General features: G+C 40.0%; 1 non-coding gene across 1 annotated transcript; it reads left to right on the top strand.

Moving 5' to 3' along the window:
• The first annotated feature begins 16,137 nt into the window (after nucleotides 1-16,137).
• Nucleotides 16,138-16,269, top strand: LOC139007894 (small nucleolar RNA SNORA51). Its single transcript, XR_011471027.1, has one exon. It is a non-coding gene; the product is annotated as a small nucleolar RNA SNORA51 (small nucleolar RNA).
• Nucleotides 16,270-16,707: the final 438 nt, after the last annotated feature.

Genomic DNA, 16,707 nt, shown 5'->3' with positions numbered 1-16,707 from the left:
AGCAGATATACCTAATACACAAAACAGCCAAAATAAGGAGATAAAGAAACATGCCGCAAATAAAAGAACAAGAAATCTTCAGAAAAAGAACTAAACAAAATGGAGGCAAGCAATCTACCTGATATAGGTTATAAGAATATTCAAGGAACTTAGTGAGAACTTCAACAGCAAGGGATATGACATAGAAACCATAAAAAAGAACCAGCCAGAACTAAAGAATATAATATCTAAAATGAAGACTATGCCAACAAGAATAAATAATAGGTTAGATGAAGCAGAGGATGAAGTCAGTGATTTGGAAGACAAGGTAGCATAAAATACCCAATCAGAGCAGAAAAATTTAAAAAAAAATGATATTAGCTTAAGAGACCTCTTGGACAACATAAAATGTAACAACATTGGCATCATAGGGTACCAGAAGAAGAAGAGCTAGAGCAAGGGATTGAGAACCTATTTGAAGAAATAATGCCTGAAAACTTTACCAACTCTAGTGAAGAAAAAGGACACAGAAGTCCAGGAAGTACAGAGTCCCAAACAAGATAAATTCAAAAAGGTCCTCACCATGACACATCTTAACTAAAATGGCAAAGGTTAAAGACAGAGAGAGAATCTTAAAAGCAGCAAGAGACAAGTAGTTACTTACCTACAAGGAAATTCCCATAAGACCATCACCTGATTTCTCAACAGAAACATTTTAGGCCAGTAAGGATTGGCATGAAATATTTAAAGTGCTGAAAAGCAAGGACTTTCAACCAAGACTACTTTACACAGCAAGGCTATTGTTTAAAATTGAAGGAGAAATAAAGTGCTTCCCAGACAAGAAAATGTTAAAGGAGAACATTACCACCAAACCAGTTATACAAGACATGTTAAAAGTCTTCTTTAAGAAGGAAAAAAAGGGAGGAAAAAAAGGGAACATAGTTACAAAGAGTAAAATGGCCTACATACCTATCAATAATCACTTTAAATACAAATGGCTTAAATGCTCCAATCAAAAGACAGGGAAGTTGAATGGATAAGAAAACAAGACCCAAATACATGCTACCTACAATAGACCTGCCTCAAAATGAAAGACACACATAAACTAAAAGTAAAGGGATGCCAAAGATATTTCATGCAAATAGAATTGAAAAAAAAAAGCTCAAGTAGCAATACTTATATCAGTCAAAATAGGCTATAAAACAAAGGCTATAATACAGACAAAGAATGGCATTATATCATGATAAAGGTATCAATCTAACAAGAGGATATAACTCTTTTAAATTTCTATGCACCCAACATGGGAGCACCTAAATACATAAAGTAAATCTTGATGGATATAAAGGGAGAGATTGACAATAATACAGTCATAATTGGGGATTTTAATGTTCCATTGACATCAATGGATAAATCTTCCAGAGAGAAAATTAACAAAGAAACAATGCCCTTCAAAGATATTCTAAACCAGATGGATTTAATTGATATGTTCAAAACAACCTATAAATTCAAAATAAAAGGGGAAAAAACAAAGTTAGAGGTATCATGCTACCTTATATCAAGCTATACTATAAGGCTATAGTCATCAAAATAGCATGGTACTGACCTAAAAACAGACATATGGAACAAAATAGAGTTCAGAAATAAATGCACACCTATATGGTCAATTAATATTTAACAAAGGTGGCAAGAACATAAAGTGGGGGTAAAGACAGTCTATTCAATAAATGGTGTTGGGAAAATTGGACAGATCTAATGAAAAAGAAGAAAGAGAAGAAGGAGAAGGAGAAGGAAACAAGATCACCTTTTTAAACCATATACAAGAATACACTCAAAATGGATTAAAGACTTAAATGTAACTTGAAACTATAAAACTCTTAGAAGAAAGCATAGAAAATCTCTTAAATTTCTTTTTGTAATATTTTTCCTGATATATGTCCTTGGGGAAGAAAAAAAAATATATATATATATATTGCCTCACAGCTGGCTTGGCTCAGTGGTTGAGTGTTGACCTATGGACTAGGAGGTCAGGTTTAGTTTCTGGTAAGGGCACATGCCTGGGTTGTGGGCTCCATCCCCAGTGTGGAGCTTGCAGGAGGAAGCCGATCAATGATTCTCTTTCATCATTGATGTTTCTATCTCTCTCTCACTCTCCCTTTCTCTCTGAAATCAATAAAAATATATTTTAAAAACGAAAATAAATATATGGGACTGTATCATATTGAAATTTTTGCACAACAAAGAAAACCATCAACAAAATGAAAAGCCAACCAACTGAATAGGAAAAGATATTCCCCCAATGACACATCTGATAAGGAGTTAATATCTGAAATTTATAAAGAACTCATACAACTCATCACCAACACAAACAAACAAAAAACAATCCAATCAAAAAATGGTCAAAGGACCTGAATAGACACTTCTCCAAAGAGGACATACAAATGACTAATAGACATATGAAAATATACTCAATGTCAGTAGTTATCAGAGAAATGCCAATTAAAACCACAATGTGATATCACCTCAGACTTATCAGAATGGCTACCATCAATAAATCAACAAACAACAAGTTTTGGCTAGGATTTGGAGGAAAGGGAAACCTCATGCACTGTTGATGGGAATGCAGACTGGTGAAACCACTATGGAAAACAGTATGGAGGTTCCTCAAAAAACTAAAAATGGAACTGCCTTATGACTTAGCAATTCCTCTTCTGGGTATATATCCAAAGAAACAAATACACTAATTTGAAAGAATATATGAATATATGCATGCCTATGTTTATTGTGGCATTATTTACAACTAGAGGCCCAGTGCACAATTAAATTGTGAGTGTGTAGGGTCCCCTAGGCCTAGCCTGCCATCAGGGTCATGTCCGAGGCCCCACGACACCTCGCATGCTCCGCAGATGCTGCCAGTGCCCCACGGCGCTCCATGGGTGCTGCCAGCACCCCGCAATGCTCTGCCGACGCTGTTGGCACCCCACGGGGGTGAGGGGAGGGCCTGAGAGGTGCTCCATGCACCTCCTGGTGACCAGTTGTTTGGTCATTACATTGTTATGGAGTTATGGCCACTGGCCTTTTATAGTATAGACTAGAGGCCCAATGCATGAAATCGTGCGTGGGTAGGGTCCCTAGGCCTAGTCTGCAATCAGGGCCATCTTCTGCCTGCTCGCTAGTCACCAGTCCCACCCCGCCACCACTCCCCGGTTCACTGTGGTTCCCCCGTTTGCCATGCTGCGATCGGGGGCTGGGGGTGGGGGGGGAAGGACCAAGAGGTCAGCCGTTCTGACCACTAGCCAGTCCTGCCCCACCCCCACCCACGCTGGTTTGCTGTGGTTCCCCGTTCGCCATGCTGCAATCGGAGCCTGCGGGCCGGGAGTGGGGTAGGGACCGTGTTGGGGTCCAACCCCAACAGGTCCAGGGATCCCCAAAGGTGTGGACAGAGTCAGCAAAGAAGGAATGACATGGAGGCTGCGTTCAGTTGATCATCATAGTCGGGTTCTGTTGTCAGGGTCTCCTGCCATGTTCTGTCTAGGTTCTCCAGTGAAGTTCTGTAGCCAGGTTCTGTCCCGGATCTTTTGCCATGTTCTCTCCCTAGGTTCTGTGTCTAGGTTCTGTCTAGGATCTCCAGCCAAGTCCTGTCTCTTGGTTCTGTCTCTAGGTTCTCTGTCTTGTTGTCTTGTTACATCTGTATTTATACCAGTTGATTTTAATCCTGTCAATTTCTATTGCAAAGGTTAGGGCGTTTCTTATCTCCATTCCAGGGAGTAAAGATTATGTAGCTTAAGCGTGATTGTTTGTAGTTAAAGTGATTAACTACCCGCCTGGCACTTAGTTAAGAAGTTTTATCCCCTCCTTAACTTCAGGGAAAAATCCCTACCTGGGAAAACAACCTTTCTCGGAGAGGTGACCTTGGTTAAAACACATAGCGCTAAAGGGAGCAAACATATTAAGAACAGTATGCCATATACGCCAGGTCCCTTGAAACATATGCTGTGCATATGCTTCTCTGCAGCGACTGTGTCAAGCAGCAAGGATGGACCAGCTCCCCGCAGGACCGAGAGGTGGTCAATACACTTCATAGCGACTGGTCAAGTGGTCATTCTGGTTGTTACACTTATGGTTGCTGGCCTTTTATTATATAGAATAGCCAAGCTATAGAATCAACCCAAGTACCCATCAATAGATGGGTGGATATTTAACAAAGGAGGCAAGAACATAAAATGGGGGTAAAGACAGTCTATTCAATAAATGGTGTTGGGAAAATTGGACAGATCCATGGAAAAAGAAGGAGAAGAAGAAAGAGAAGGTGAACAATAACATATATGGTGGTACATATATACAATGGGATATTATTTGGCCATAAAAAATGAAATATTATTTGTGACAGCATGGATAGACCTAGATGGTATTGTGCTAAGTGAAATAAGTCAGTCAGAGAAAGACAAATACCATATGATTTCACTTATGTATGGAATCTAAAGAACAATGTAAACAAACAAACCAAACAGAAATAGACTCATAGATACAGGGAACAGACTGATGGTTGCCAGAGGGGAGTTGGTGTTGGAACTAATAAAAAATGTGAATGGATTGAGGAGTACAAATTGGCAATCTCAAAATAGTCATGTAGATATAAAGTATAGCATAGGGAATGTAATCAATAATACTGTAATAATTAAGTATGGTGTCATGTGGGTACTGGAAATACTGAGAGGGAAATGTTGTAAAGTTTTTGATTGGCTAACCACTATGATGTTGTTCACCAGAAACTAATACTAAGTAATATTGAATGTAAAGTTTAGTTTAAAAAAGAATAAATGCCATATATATATATATATATATATATATATACTAATAATAGCTTAGGGCTGTCATGACCTGAATGACCAGAAGGACGACCGGTCACCAGGAAGTGCATGGAGCACCTCTCAGTCCCTCTCCTGAGCCCACGGGCTCCTATCACAGCAAGGCTGACAGCAGGCGGGTAGGTGGGTGGCTGGGGGGTGGGCAGGGCGAGGCAGGCTGTGGCGAGGTCCACTGCTGCTGCTGCGGCTGCGGATCAGGCCCAGAGAGAGGCCGTCAGATAGAGGCAGGGCCTGACCAACAGCCACCAGGGCTGCTGGTGAGGCCCAGGGAGAGAGAGAGAGAGAGAGGCGGGGCCTGATCCGCAGCTGCTGAGGAGGCTGTGGATCAGGCCCGGAGATAGACAGCTGTCAGTGGGGCCGTTCTGGATTTCCCAGAAGAGCCAATGGCTGCCTAGGAGGCAGAGCTTTGTTGCTGACTGGCATTAAAACCGACCAGTCAAAACCTAATCTGGGTGAACTGTGAAGGCAGAACCTAAGGTGGGGGCTGAGGAGGGGTTTTAAGGGCAACAGCTGTTTGATGTAAGGTGTAAGAAAGCGGCTCAATTTTTTAATGACTGGTTTGGCAGTATAGTGCATATGGCTGGCTATCAGTCCAGATATAGGGATTATGTATTTTTGTCTGCAAAGAGCATCTCCTCCTGCTGAAAAAGGACTCCACCCCGCCCCCATTTCAGCAATCCTATCCTATATAATCTATCTATACTAATAAAATGGTAATATGCTAATTAGACCGGGTCGACTTGTCATCTTCCAGATGTCCAACTTTCTCCAGACAAAGCCATGGTGGTGGGGGCTGAGGCAGAGGCATTTAGAGGCGATCATGCCGGCAGGAGAGGGCAGTTGGGGGCGAGATCAGGCTGGCAGGGGAGGGAAATTAGGGGTGACCAGGCCGGCAGGGGAGGGTTATTGGGGGCGAGATCAGGTCTGCAGGGGAGGGCAGTTGGGGGGCGAGATCAGGCCTACAGGGGAGGGCCGTTGGGGGCAACCAGGCCAGTGGGGGACGGCACTTGGGGGCATTCAGGCAGGCAGGGGAGAATAGTTAGGGGCAATCAGGCTGGCAGAGGAAAGCAGTTGGGGACAATCAGGCTGGCAGGGGAGAGTTAGGGGTGATCAGGCAGGCAGGCAGAGGTGGTTAGGGTCAATCAGGCAGGCAGGTAGGTGAACGGTTAGGAGCCAGCAGTCCCAGATTGCGAGAGTGTTATCCCCTATTGGAGTGGGTGCAGGCTGAGCTGAGGGAACCCCCCATGCACAAATTTCATGCACTGGGCCTCTAATATAATATATATATATATATATATATATATATATATATATACACACACACACATATATATAGTATTTATTGATCACTTTCAATGAGACTGGTAAAGTTTAGCCCTACTAAGAAACAGTGCATAGAATCAATCTGAGCCTCCTGTGCATAAAGCTTTGGATTAGAGCCTTTCTCTAATGGTTCCAACAGCTATGGATTAACCAGTGAGAAAATGGCTTGAAGTAGTACCTCACTGATCAATTAGCAAGTAGTACATGAAGACAAGCAGAGGTTTACTCTTTGATTTCCCAGGGCTATAGAATATCTCTTTTCATTTAACCAGCAGAACCTATTTCTGCACCGGTAAAATGTAAGTACCTCACATGTATTGTTTAGAAGATTTAAAGACACAAACATATAAAACATTTAGAACAATGCCTGTAACAAGTATTTAACAGATGATAGAAGCTGTGATTATACATTAACACAAAAAGAAGACAGAAGAATTTTGTGAATTTTTGATAGTAATTAGTATTAATAACAAACTAATATATGCTTTTTACTTTTCATTCATTGACCTTAATTTTTCCTTCTTCAAAGAGCAAATAGGACAGCATTTTCTTCTTTAGTTTTTTAAATACTAAATATATATACTAGAGGCCCAGTGTATGAAATTCCAAGCTGGGACCCCTCAGGGGATGTCCGACTGCCGGTTTAGACCAGATGTCCTTCCGGATGACCTTCTGGATGAAGCCATGGCAGCGGGGGCCAAGACAGAGGCAGCCACTGCGGTGGCGGGGGCCGAGCTCCTTGTACAAATTTTGTGTATCGGGCCTCTAGTCACATATAACACAAAATTGAATAAGAGTAAAGAAGCAATGGAATTTGGAACACAGCAACTATAAACAAAATGGTCAATATAACTGAAACAACACTTCTTTGAGCTTTGTGATCATCTTACTCAATAAGCATTAACCAAAAATGAAATGTCATATAGACAATTAAATAAGAACTTGTTCCTCTATTATTACATAAACAAGGAGCATCTCTGTAATATTCATTATAGATTCATCAGAAAGCATTCTAGTCGCAAATAATGAAGCCATGAAATAGAACAACTTTAAAGAGACATTATACATTTCTTTCAGTACATATTTGTTGTTAAATAAATGAAAAGAATTCTATATTTAAAAGATTGTGTGTCTATTAAATAATATAACACAAGTGGCCTATTGGATAAGGGTAGAATACTTGAAAAAGAAGTTCAACTTAAAAGAACCAAAACTTTAAGAAAAATACATTGAATTCATGTATTTGATAAACATTCTTCATTCACTAGAAACATAATATGAATAATTGTTATTAAAAAGCCTAAAAGAAAATAAACATCTTCTTTGTTACTACTATTGAGTATATTCTGCAAGCCATGAATAGTCCCAAGGCACAGGAAATACAGCAACGAATAAAACAAAGTGCCTGTCTTGGTTGACTTGCATTCTAAAAATGACACAAGACAATGAATTTGTAAAATTTAAGTAAATAATATGATTTTGGAAGGTGATAGTTTTATTATAATTATTTTTATGAAAAAATATGAAGTTTTGGTCATTTGCCACATGTTTTGTTTTCTTTCTCACTAGATTGGCAGCTACTTGACAGCAAGGATTATGTCTTTCTTGCAAATTAAATCTTCAGTAATATACTGTGATCATTGACTGATACATGGTTAGTACTCAACAAATGTTTGGGCAAAGAAAAGAAAGAAGAAAGAAAAGGCAGAGATTTTAGCAGTTCAATAAATTCAACAGCTTGATACAAATACATTTGCTTATTTCAACTATTAATGAGAGAAGAACAAAGACTTTTTAAGTCAACACAATCATTCCTCTAAAGGACTATTAAATTTCTTACAATATGGATTTTGAGGAAGTTAAATTCCTCAAAACTATCTTTCAAATGATTGAATCTTAATATTAAGTAAACTATTTGACCTATTTTAGTCTCAGTTTTCTTAACAATAAAATGGGAATGAGTAACTCGCTGTATAATGAAATTGTTGTAAGCACAAATTAGACCAATTGTGGTCATGCTTTGAAAAGTACAGAGTAATACAGAGGAAATGATAGCATGAATTCTGGCAGCCATCTGGGATGAGCACTCCTCATTTTTTGGAATGAAAGCAATAATGAGTCATGACTGCAGACTCAGATCAGGAAACTGGTTTTGATAAAGTGTGTGACAAGTTGTGAAGATAGTAGTCAGGAATCACATGGTCAGGAATCCAAACTTGTGAGACTAGCCATAGTTAGTGTAAACTTAAAGGAGGTCTGGCAATATAAATGCTTAAGAACCAAAAGAGAAGGCAATTCAAAGTTCAGCAATCAGGAACCTGGAAACATGAGTGAACACAAAGAAAGAAAAACATAAAACCAAATTGGTGATCCTTAAAAGGCTTCAAGGGAACTTTTATTCCTGAGTTTCAGTGCATTTATATGGCTCCTTTGGAGGAAAGCAACAATCTCTCAGGGACAGATACTCAAGAGAACTTGGTTGTGATCAGGAAATAAAGGTACAGCCAAACAGCCAGTTTCTCTCAAGAAGATTCTGGCAATAAATATATTATCTAGTTTTTAGAAGACTCTTTCCTATAATCCATTTTCTAATTGGACCGCAAGGTAAAGCTTTGTCAAATCTCTAGACAAATTTCCTTTGGGATTTGCATCATATTTTCATGATACTACCATGAAAAGTATTTAGAAAGGAAAAAACTGTAAATCTGTGATTTATGCACTCATTATTAAATACTCAATATGTACAGGATTTTTTATTACTACTTCCATTTCCTTGGTAGTTATGGGTCTATTCAAGTTTTCTGATTATTCCTGATTGAGTTTTGGAAGATTGTATTTTTCTAGAAATATGTCCATTTCATCCAGGTTGTCCACTTGTTGGAATATAGTGGTTCATAGTACTTTTTTACGATCCTTTGTATTTTTGTGAGGTCAATTGTTACTTCACCTCTTTCATTTCTGATTTTGTTTATTTGGGTCCTCTCTCTTTGTTTCTTTTTTTTTTTTCTCAACTGAGGATATTTTTCACAGATTTTTTTTAAAAATTTATTTTTTTAGAGAGAGAGTGGAAGAGAGAGGGAAAGACAGAGAGAAATATCGATGTGAGAGAAACACATGGATTGGTTGCCTCTTGCATGAGCCCCAACCAGGGCCAGGACAGGGAGGAGCCTGCAACCAAAGTACATGCCCTTGACCGGAATTGAACCTGGGACCCTTTGGTCTGCAAGCCAATGCTCTATCCACTAAGCCAAACCGGCTAGGGCTATCTCTGTTTCTTGATTAGTCTAACTAAAGGTTCATTAATCTTGTTTATCTTTTCAAAGAAACAGCTCTTAGTTTCATTGATCCTTTGTATTTTTTATTTTTAGTCTCTATGTCATTTATTTCCACTCTGTTCTTTATTATTTTCTTCCTTCTACTTATTTTGGGAATTTTTGCTATTCTCTTTCTAAATCTTTAAGTTGTAGGGTTAGATAGTTTCCTAGAAGTTTTTCTTGCTTTTTAGTTAGGCCTGCTTTTACTATGTCCTTTATGTTTTGGGTTGTTGTGTGTTCATTTTCATTTGTTTCCAGGAAGTTTTTTTATTTCTCTCTTGATCTCTTTGGTAACCCATTCATCTATACCAATAAAAGGGTAATATGCTAATTAGACCGGATAGACCAGGCGTCTTCCTGACAAAGCTGTGGTGGCTGCGTGGGCCGAGGGGTAAGCAGCCACAGCATATTGATGGGGGGGTGCCTTCCCCTGATCAGCCTGGTCTCCTCCCATGGAGGGAGACCAGACTGAGGCTTAGGACATCCCTTGAGGGCTCCCGGACTGTGAGAGCGAGCAGGCCTGGCTGAGGGACCCCACCCCCAGTGCACGAATTTTCGTGCACCGGGCCTCTAGTTGTTTAATAACTTGCTATTTAGCCTCCATGTATTTGAATGTTTCTGAGTGTTTTTATTATAGTTGATTTATAATTTTATGCCATTGTGATCTGAGAAGATGCTTGATATGATTTCAATCTTCTTTTTTGTTTGTTTTCTATTTTAAATTCTTTATTGTTGAAAGTATTACATATGCTTTCTTCCCCCCCACCCCCCCCCGCCCCATTGACCTCTCCCTGGCCGCTCTAACCCTCCATCACATGCTCGCCCCCCTACTGTCTATGTCCATTGGTTATGCTTATATGCATGCATACAAGTCCTTTGGTTGATCTCTTACCCCCCTTCCCACCCTCCCCTGTTTTTCCTCTGAGGTTTGATGGTCTGTTCAATGTTTCTATGTTTGTAGAGACTTAGTTTGTGTCATAACATATGCTCTAGCTTTGAAAATGCCTTATGTGCCCTTGGAAAGAATGTATATTATATAGCTTTGGGGTTAAATGTTCTGTAAATGTCAATTAATTCCATCTTATCTAGTGTGTCATTTAGGATTGCTTTGGCAGCATAGTGCATATGGCTGGCTATCTTTTTAATTTTTACTCTGGAAGATTTATCAAGTGGTGTCAGTGGGGTGTTAAGTCCCCTACTATGATTGTATTGCTGTCCATATTTACCTTAACATCTTCTACAAGTTTGTTTTTATATTTGGATGCTCCTGTATTGGGTGTATATATGTTTACCAAAGTTATATTCCTTTGTTGTATTGATCCCTTTAGTATTATGAAGTGACCTTCATTGTCTCTTGTTATGGCTTTCACTTTGAAGTCTATTTTGTCAGATATGAATGTTGTTACCCTAGCTTTTTTTTTCATTCCCATTTGCCTGGAAATTTTTTTTCCAACCCTTTAGTTTATTTTGTGTGAGTCTTTTAGGGAACTCATACAACTTAACAAAAGGAAGATAAACAATCCAATTAAAAAATGGGCAAAGAACCTAAATAGACACTTCTCCAAAGTGGATATACAGAAGGCCAAGAGACATATGAGAAAATGCTCAAAGTCACTAGTCATCTGAGAAATGCAAATTAAAACAACAATGAGGTATAACCTCACAAATGTCAGAATACTATCATGAACAAATCAACAAACAAGTGTTCGTGAAGATGTGGAGAAAATGGAACCCTTGTACATTGCTGGTGGGAATGTGGACTTGTGCAGCCACTGTGGAAAATAGTATGGAGTTTTCTCAAATATTAACTGTGTGATAAAGGCTTAATATTCAAACTCTGCACTTTCAAACAAAGAATGACTCTGAATCAGCTCTTGGGAAATCTCCTCTCATCCTTTGAAATATCCTGCTTGATAAGAGTATCTTTATCTACTTGGGGCCTTTGGCCATTCCAGATAGTTTAAGCTAACAATGTGATTTATTTGGGGGCCCTTGGGCCATGCTCATGCCATAACAGTTTGACCTTTGGAGGCACTGAAGCTTGAGCAACTAAAATTGGTCATATGGGTACTCTATGCCTATGTATCCTACCCCTGATAAAAACCCTGAACACAAAGGCTTAAGTGAACTTCCCTGGTTGCTGACACGCTGTATGTGTTGTTATTCATAATTTATGAGATATTTAATTAAGTTCTGCCATATATGACTCAACTGGGAAAAGACAACTGAAGTTTAAACCTGGTCTCTCCTGGACTCCACTCTCTGAGCCTTTTGTCTTTGCTGTTTTTAATCTGTATCCTTTGGTTGTAGAAACAGTAACTATGAGTATAACAGTTTTTCTGAGCTCTATGAGCTCTTCTAGTAAAATCACTGAACCTGAGAGTGGTCTTGGGAATCCCCAAACACATAACTATTTGTGAAAATATACATGAATGAAAAATTTAAGATTATGAGTAATAACTTTTCTTTTTTTTAATTTTTTATTATTTTTTTAATTAAATTTTTATTGTTCAGATTACATTTGTTCCTCTCCCCCCCCCCCCCCATAACTCCCCTCCTTCCAGTTCCCGCCCCACCCTCTGCCCTCACTCCCACCCACTGTCCTCATCCATAGGTGCACGATTTTTGTCCAGTCTCTTCCCGAATCTCCCATTCCCCTTTCCCCCCCAAGAATAGTCAGTCCATTCCCATTCTATGTCCCTGATTCATTATAATCACCAGTTCATTCTGTACATCAGATTATTTATTCACTTGATTCTTAGATTCACTTGTTGATAGATGCATGTTTGTTGTTCACAATTTGTATCTTTACCTTTTTCTTCTTCTTCCTCTTCTTAAAGGATACATTTCAGTATTTCGTATAATACTGGTTTAGTGGTGATGAACTCCTTTAGCTTTTTCTTATCTGTGAAGCTCTTTATCTGACCTTCAATTCTGAATGATAGCTTTGCTGGATAAAGTAATCTTGGTTGTAGGTTCTTGGTATTCAGCACTTTGAATATTTCTTGCCATTCCCTTCTGGCCTGCAAAGTTTCTGTTGAGAAATCAGCTGACAGTCGTATGGGTATACCCTTGTAGGTAATTGAGTCTCTTTCTCTTGCTGCTTTTAAGATTCTCTCTTTGTCTTTTGCTCTTGGCATTTTAATTATGATGTGTCTTGGTGTGGTCCTCTTTGGATTCCTTTTGTTTGGGGTTCTCTGCACTTCTTGGACCTGTAAGTCCATTTCTTTCATCAGGTGGGGGAAGTTTTCTGTCATTATTTCTTCAAATAGGTTTTCAATATCTTGCTGTCTCTCATCATCTGGCACTCCTATAATTCTGATATTAGTCCGCTTGAAACTGTCCCAGAGGCTCCTTACACTATCTTCACACTTTCAGATTCTTTTTTCATTTTGCTTTTCCAGTTGGGTGTTTTTTGCTTCTTTGAATTTCAAATCTTTGGTTTGATTCTTATGCTCCTCTGGTCTGCTATTTGGTATAATATTCTTTTTTCAGTCCGTGTATGCTTACTTTCTAATTTCTTTATCGTAGCATTGAGGGTCTCATTAGTTTTCGTGAGGCTCTGCTCAAGTTTATTGCAAGCCCTCAAAATTGCGATTTTTAGCTCCATATCCTCCATTTCTGTCATGTTTTTTTGTCTCCGCATCTTTTATGCTTTCTTGGTGCACCCCCTTGTGGTCTTTGTGCGCAGTCTTGTTCTAGTTAAGCCTTAATTGTTGTAGTTAATACTAGAGGGATTTGACCACCAGGCCGACTGGCTGTGGGAATCAGCTGTGTGGAAAACCTCTGTCCTCTGGGGAGGTGCTAATCTAGCCTTTGCCTGAGGCGATTGGCAAATGGCTCTGCGCAGGACTTGGGCGGGGCAGGATCAACAGGGCGGGGGGAGGGAGCAGCTATGGCTGCTCTCAGTCCGTCCCCAGGGGCTCTGCCTCTCTGTCCCAACAACCGCTGCAAACCTTGGAGGGACCGTAGCCAGACAGTCCCGCTTCTCCCGTTTGAGTCTGGGTCCCTAGAGACTCGCCCGGATCTGTAGCCCAGAGTCTGAGACTCCCTCCTGATTGAAAACGACAACCGCGCCCTCAGCCACCAGCCCGCTTTGTGCGCGCACCACCGCACCACCGTACCTTTACATTTTCCACACTGCGCCTCCTCTGAGCCTCGTAATGCTGTTGTTTTCCTTCTAGTTGAAGAGTCTCTCCTCAGCCAGCCTTCCTGTGGTTCTGGTTGATGTCCGTTCCGTCTTTTAGTTGTATTTTTGAAGTGGTTGTTTGCAGCAGCAGTCTCCGGTGTTTACCTATGCCACCATCTTCGATTCTCCGAGTAATAACTTTTCCATCGAGTACATGTGTAATTATTGTACTCTGCTTTGTTGTACATTGCATTCATTTAGAGTGTTATGTGTGTGAAAGTTTCCCTAGCCAATGTGTGAGTTGGTGAGCCATTGAAACTGGTAAAAGCCTGTGTCAGTCCCTTCCATTTTAATAAAATATATAATAACCATTGTCTCATCCAATTTTTACAGGGCATGGATCTGTCCTTAACCAGTCACACATAAAACTTGCCATCTAGTATCTTGCCAAGACCAGGGTTCACAATTCCAGTTGAACTATTTGCTAGCTATCAGGCCTTGAGCAAATTTCATAAACTCTCTGAACCTTAGTTTCCTGATGGTAAACAGAAAATCAGTAACTCTCACACAGAATTATTGCTAAGTTTAACAAAGCTAATGTATGTGTTGAATCCTTTTAGAGATAGGAGAGGCAGTTTTAGGGAAGGGGGGTCCATGGGAGAGGAATCTTATATAATAAAACCCTAATATGCAAATTGACCGAACAGCAGAACAACTAACTGGTTACTATGATGTGCACTGACCACCAGGGGGCAGATGCTCAATGCAGGAGCTGCCCCCTGGTGGTCAGTGTGCTTCCACAGGGAGGGAGTGCAGCTCAGCCAGAAGCCAGGCTCACAGCTGGTGAGCGAGTGCAGCAGTGGTGGCATAAGCCTCTCCCACCTCTGCTGCAGGCAGGCGGTAAGGAGTGAGGGGGTCTCAGACTGCGATCCCCTGAGGGTTCCTGGACTGCGAGAAGGCACAGGCCTGGCTAAGGGACACTGCCCCCCCCACCCAAGTGCACGAATCTCGTGCACCAGGCCTCTAGTGTATACATAACTGGCAGAGAGAGCTCCAAGCCACTAGAATGTTTATCTTACAAAAGAGGACGGGGGAGCTCTGAGTGGGCTCTAAAGCTTTAAAACTTTGAAACTGATACTATACAGGAATAAGGAAGAAAGTGATCAATTAGGAAAGCATGGGGGAGATAAAATAAGGAAGGGTCCAATTAGAAAGCAGGATGAGCAAACAAAGAGCTTCCAGCATTTATAAACCCATAGACAAAGAGACTCAGAGGACCAGTTTTTTCCCAGATAGAGCAGGTTTATACCCTTTGGGGACCCCTCCCAGGGAATCCCCTTTGGGACTTTGTATATGCTTGCAATAAACGTCTACACAGTTGCTTAAAAAATCTTTTAGTCCACGATTTTCATTCTTCAAACTTTCACAATGAGAGTCCAAGCTTGCCCAATTCCACGTATCAGTGTGATTGAATAAAAATTAGAAGATGACTCAGCCACTAATCTTCTTGCTAAAGAGAATCTTGTCTTTCTATTTAATCTTCCTCCCCTTCCCCACCTTCCAAGGAAGATTCTGCCTTTGGCAGGTTTATTATTTGGAATTTGATGGTGCAGAAAAGAGAAAAGAATATAAAGAGAAGAGGTACATAGATTAAGGCCAGGGAACGAGATAGAGCCGGCAGCTCCTGCAGTAGGAAAGAAAGTAGATTACGATAAAGAAGTGTTGTATCCTCTTCACAATATTTGGGAATCACAAGTATTTACCTGAGTAATCTCAAACAGTTGGCTGTCCAATGTATGGCAAAACTCTAGTTGAGAAAAATAATACAGAAGACTGCTTGAAGGATAGCCTTTCTATTTCTCTGTAGATTCGGTCATTTAAGATCATAGAAAATTTCATGTTGCTTGTATTTGTCTTGCTCCCCAGAAATTCTTTCTGTCAGTTCCATGTGAGCTTGTACTGACGGAATAATAGACCCAAAAATATATGGCTCTTGGCGACATTTTTTTCAATGTGACGTCACACTCAAGAAATTTCAGAACCCAATGCCAGAAAAAATTGTTTCCCTAAAAATCTAACATGATTCTCCTTTTTGTACACTGATAAGCATATAATTTAAGCTAACCTTAAGATCTAGTCCAGGGGTGGGGAACATCCGGCCCTCAGGCCTTATAAGGCTCATGAAATCATTTGGTCTGGCCCTGCCAAGGCATTAGGGGTGAGATAATTAAATGTTTGACCAAATATAGCAGGCTAATTTTTAAGTTGATAATAATATTGTATGGCCTGCGAATGATGTTATAAATATCCAAATGGTCCTTGGCTAGAAAAAAGGTTCCCTACTTCTGATCTAGTCAAATTCCTAGTCTAACTTTTGTAATGATCTAAACCATAACTTCTAACTGTTTGCATTTAAATTGCCTTCTTCATATTTTCATGAAGACCAGATTCAGGCCATTGGGAATGAAGGAGGATAAGATCATCAGAACAGACAGTTTTGAAGTTGTTATAAGAGGACAAGGAAGTCGGCCTCCTGGTGCTTACCACAGGCTGTGTTCTTACACTGACTGTACAGAAATTGGAGGCAGAGTAAACTTACCCCATATACACCTCAGCTCAGGCTCTTTGCCTGGTCTGTATTGTGAATGGGGAGACATTGAAAAAAAAAAAAAGAGGACAAGGAAGTCAACAGACTTCCTTTATGTATGAGTTTTACAGGATATCAGTGAGTGTAGCCATAAGACAAGAAAAGCAAATCAACACAAATTTGGAAGCAACAGCAAGCCAACAAGAATAGAGTAGTTTGATGGAGCTTCAAGAATCAAGAATAAATGAAAGAAACTTCTTATGAAGCTTGACTCATTTTAAAATCTGAGTGATGAAAACAAGTATAGTGTTTTGGTTTTAGTGTCTATACAAATAACTCAATTCATGGCTACAAAGTGTACAGTTTTGATTTTTTTAAATTTATCTTTTTTGTTGAAAGTATTACAGATGTCCCCTTTGGGGGTTTTTCCTATTGACCCCCCTCACCCCGCACCCGCCCTTCCCAGATCTTTGCGACACTATTGTCTGTGTCCATGGGCTAGCACACATG

The sequence above is a fragment of the Myotis yumanensis genome, unplaced genomic scaffold (genome assembly GCF_028538775.1).
Source record: "Myotis yumanensis isolate MYYU_CA2020_CCGP unplaced genomic scaffold, mMyoYum1.0.hap1 SCAF_3, whole genome shotgun sequence".
Lineage (NCBI taxonomy): Eukaryota > Metazoa > Chordata > Mammalia > Chiroptera > Vespertilionidae > Myotis > Myotis yumanensis.
Note: the sequence above shows the minus strand (reverse complement) of the source record. Positions and strands in the feature narration are given on the sequence as shown.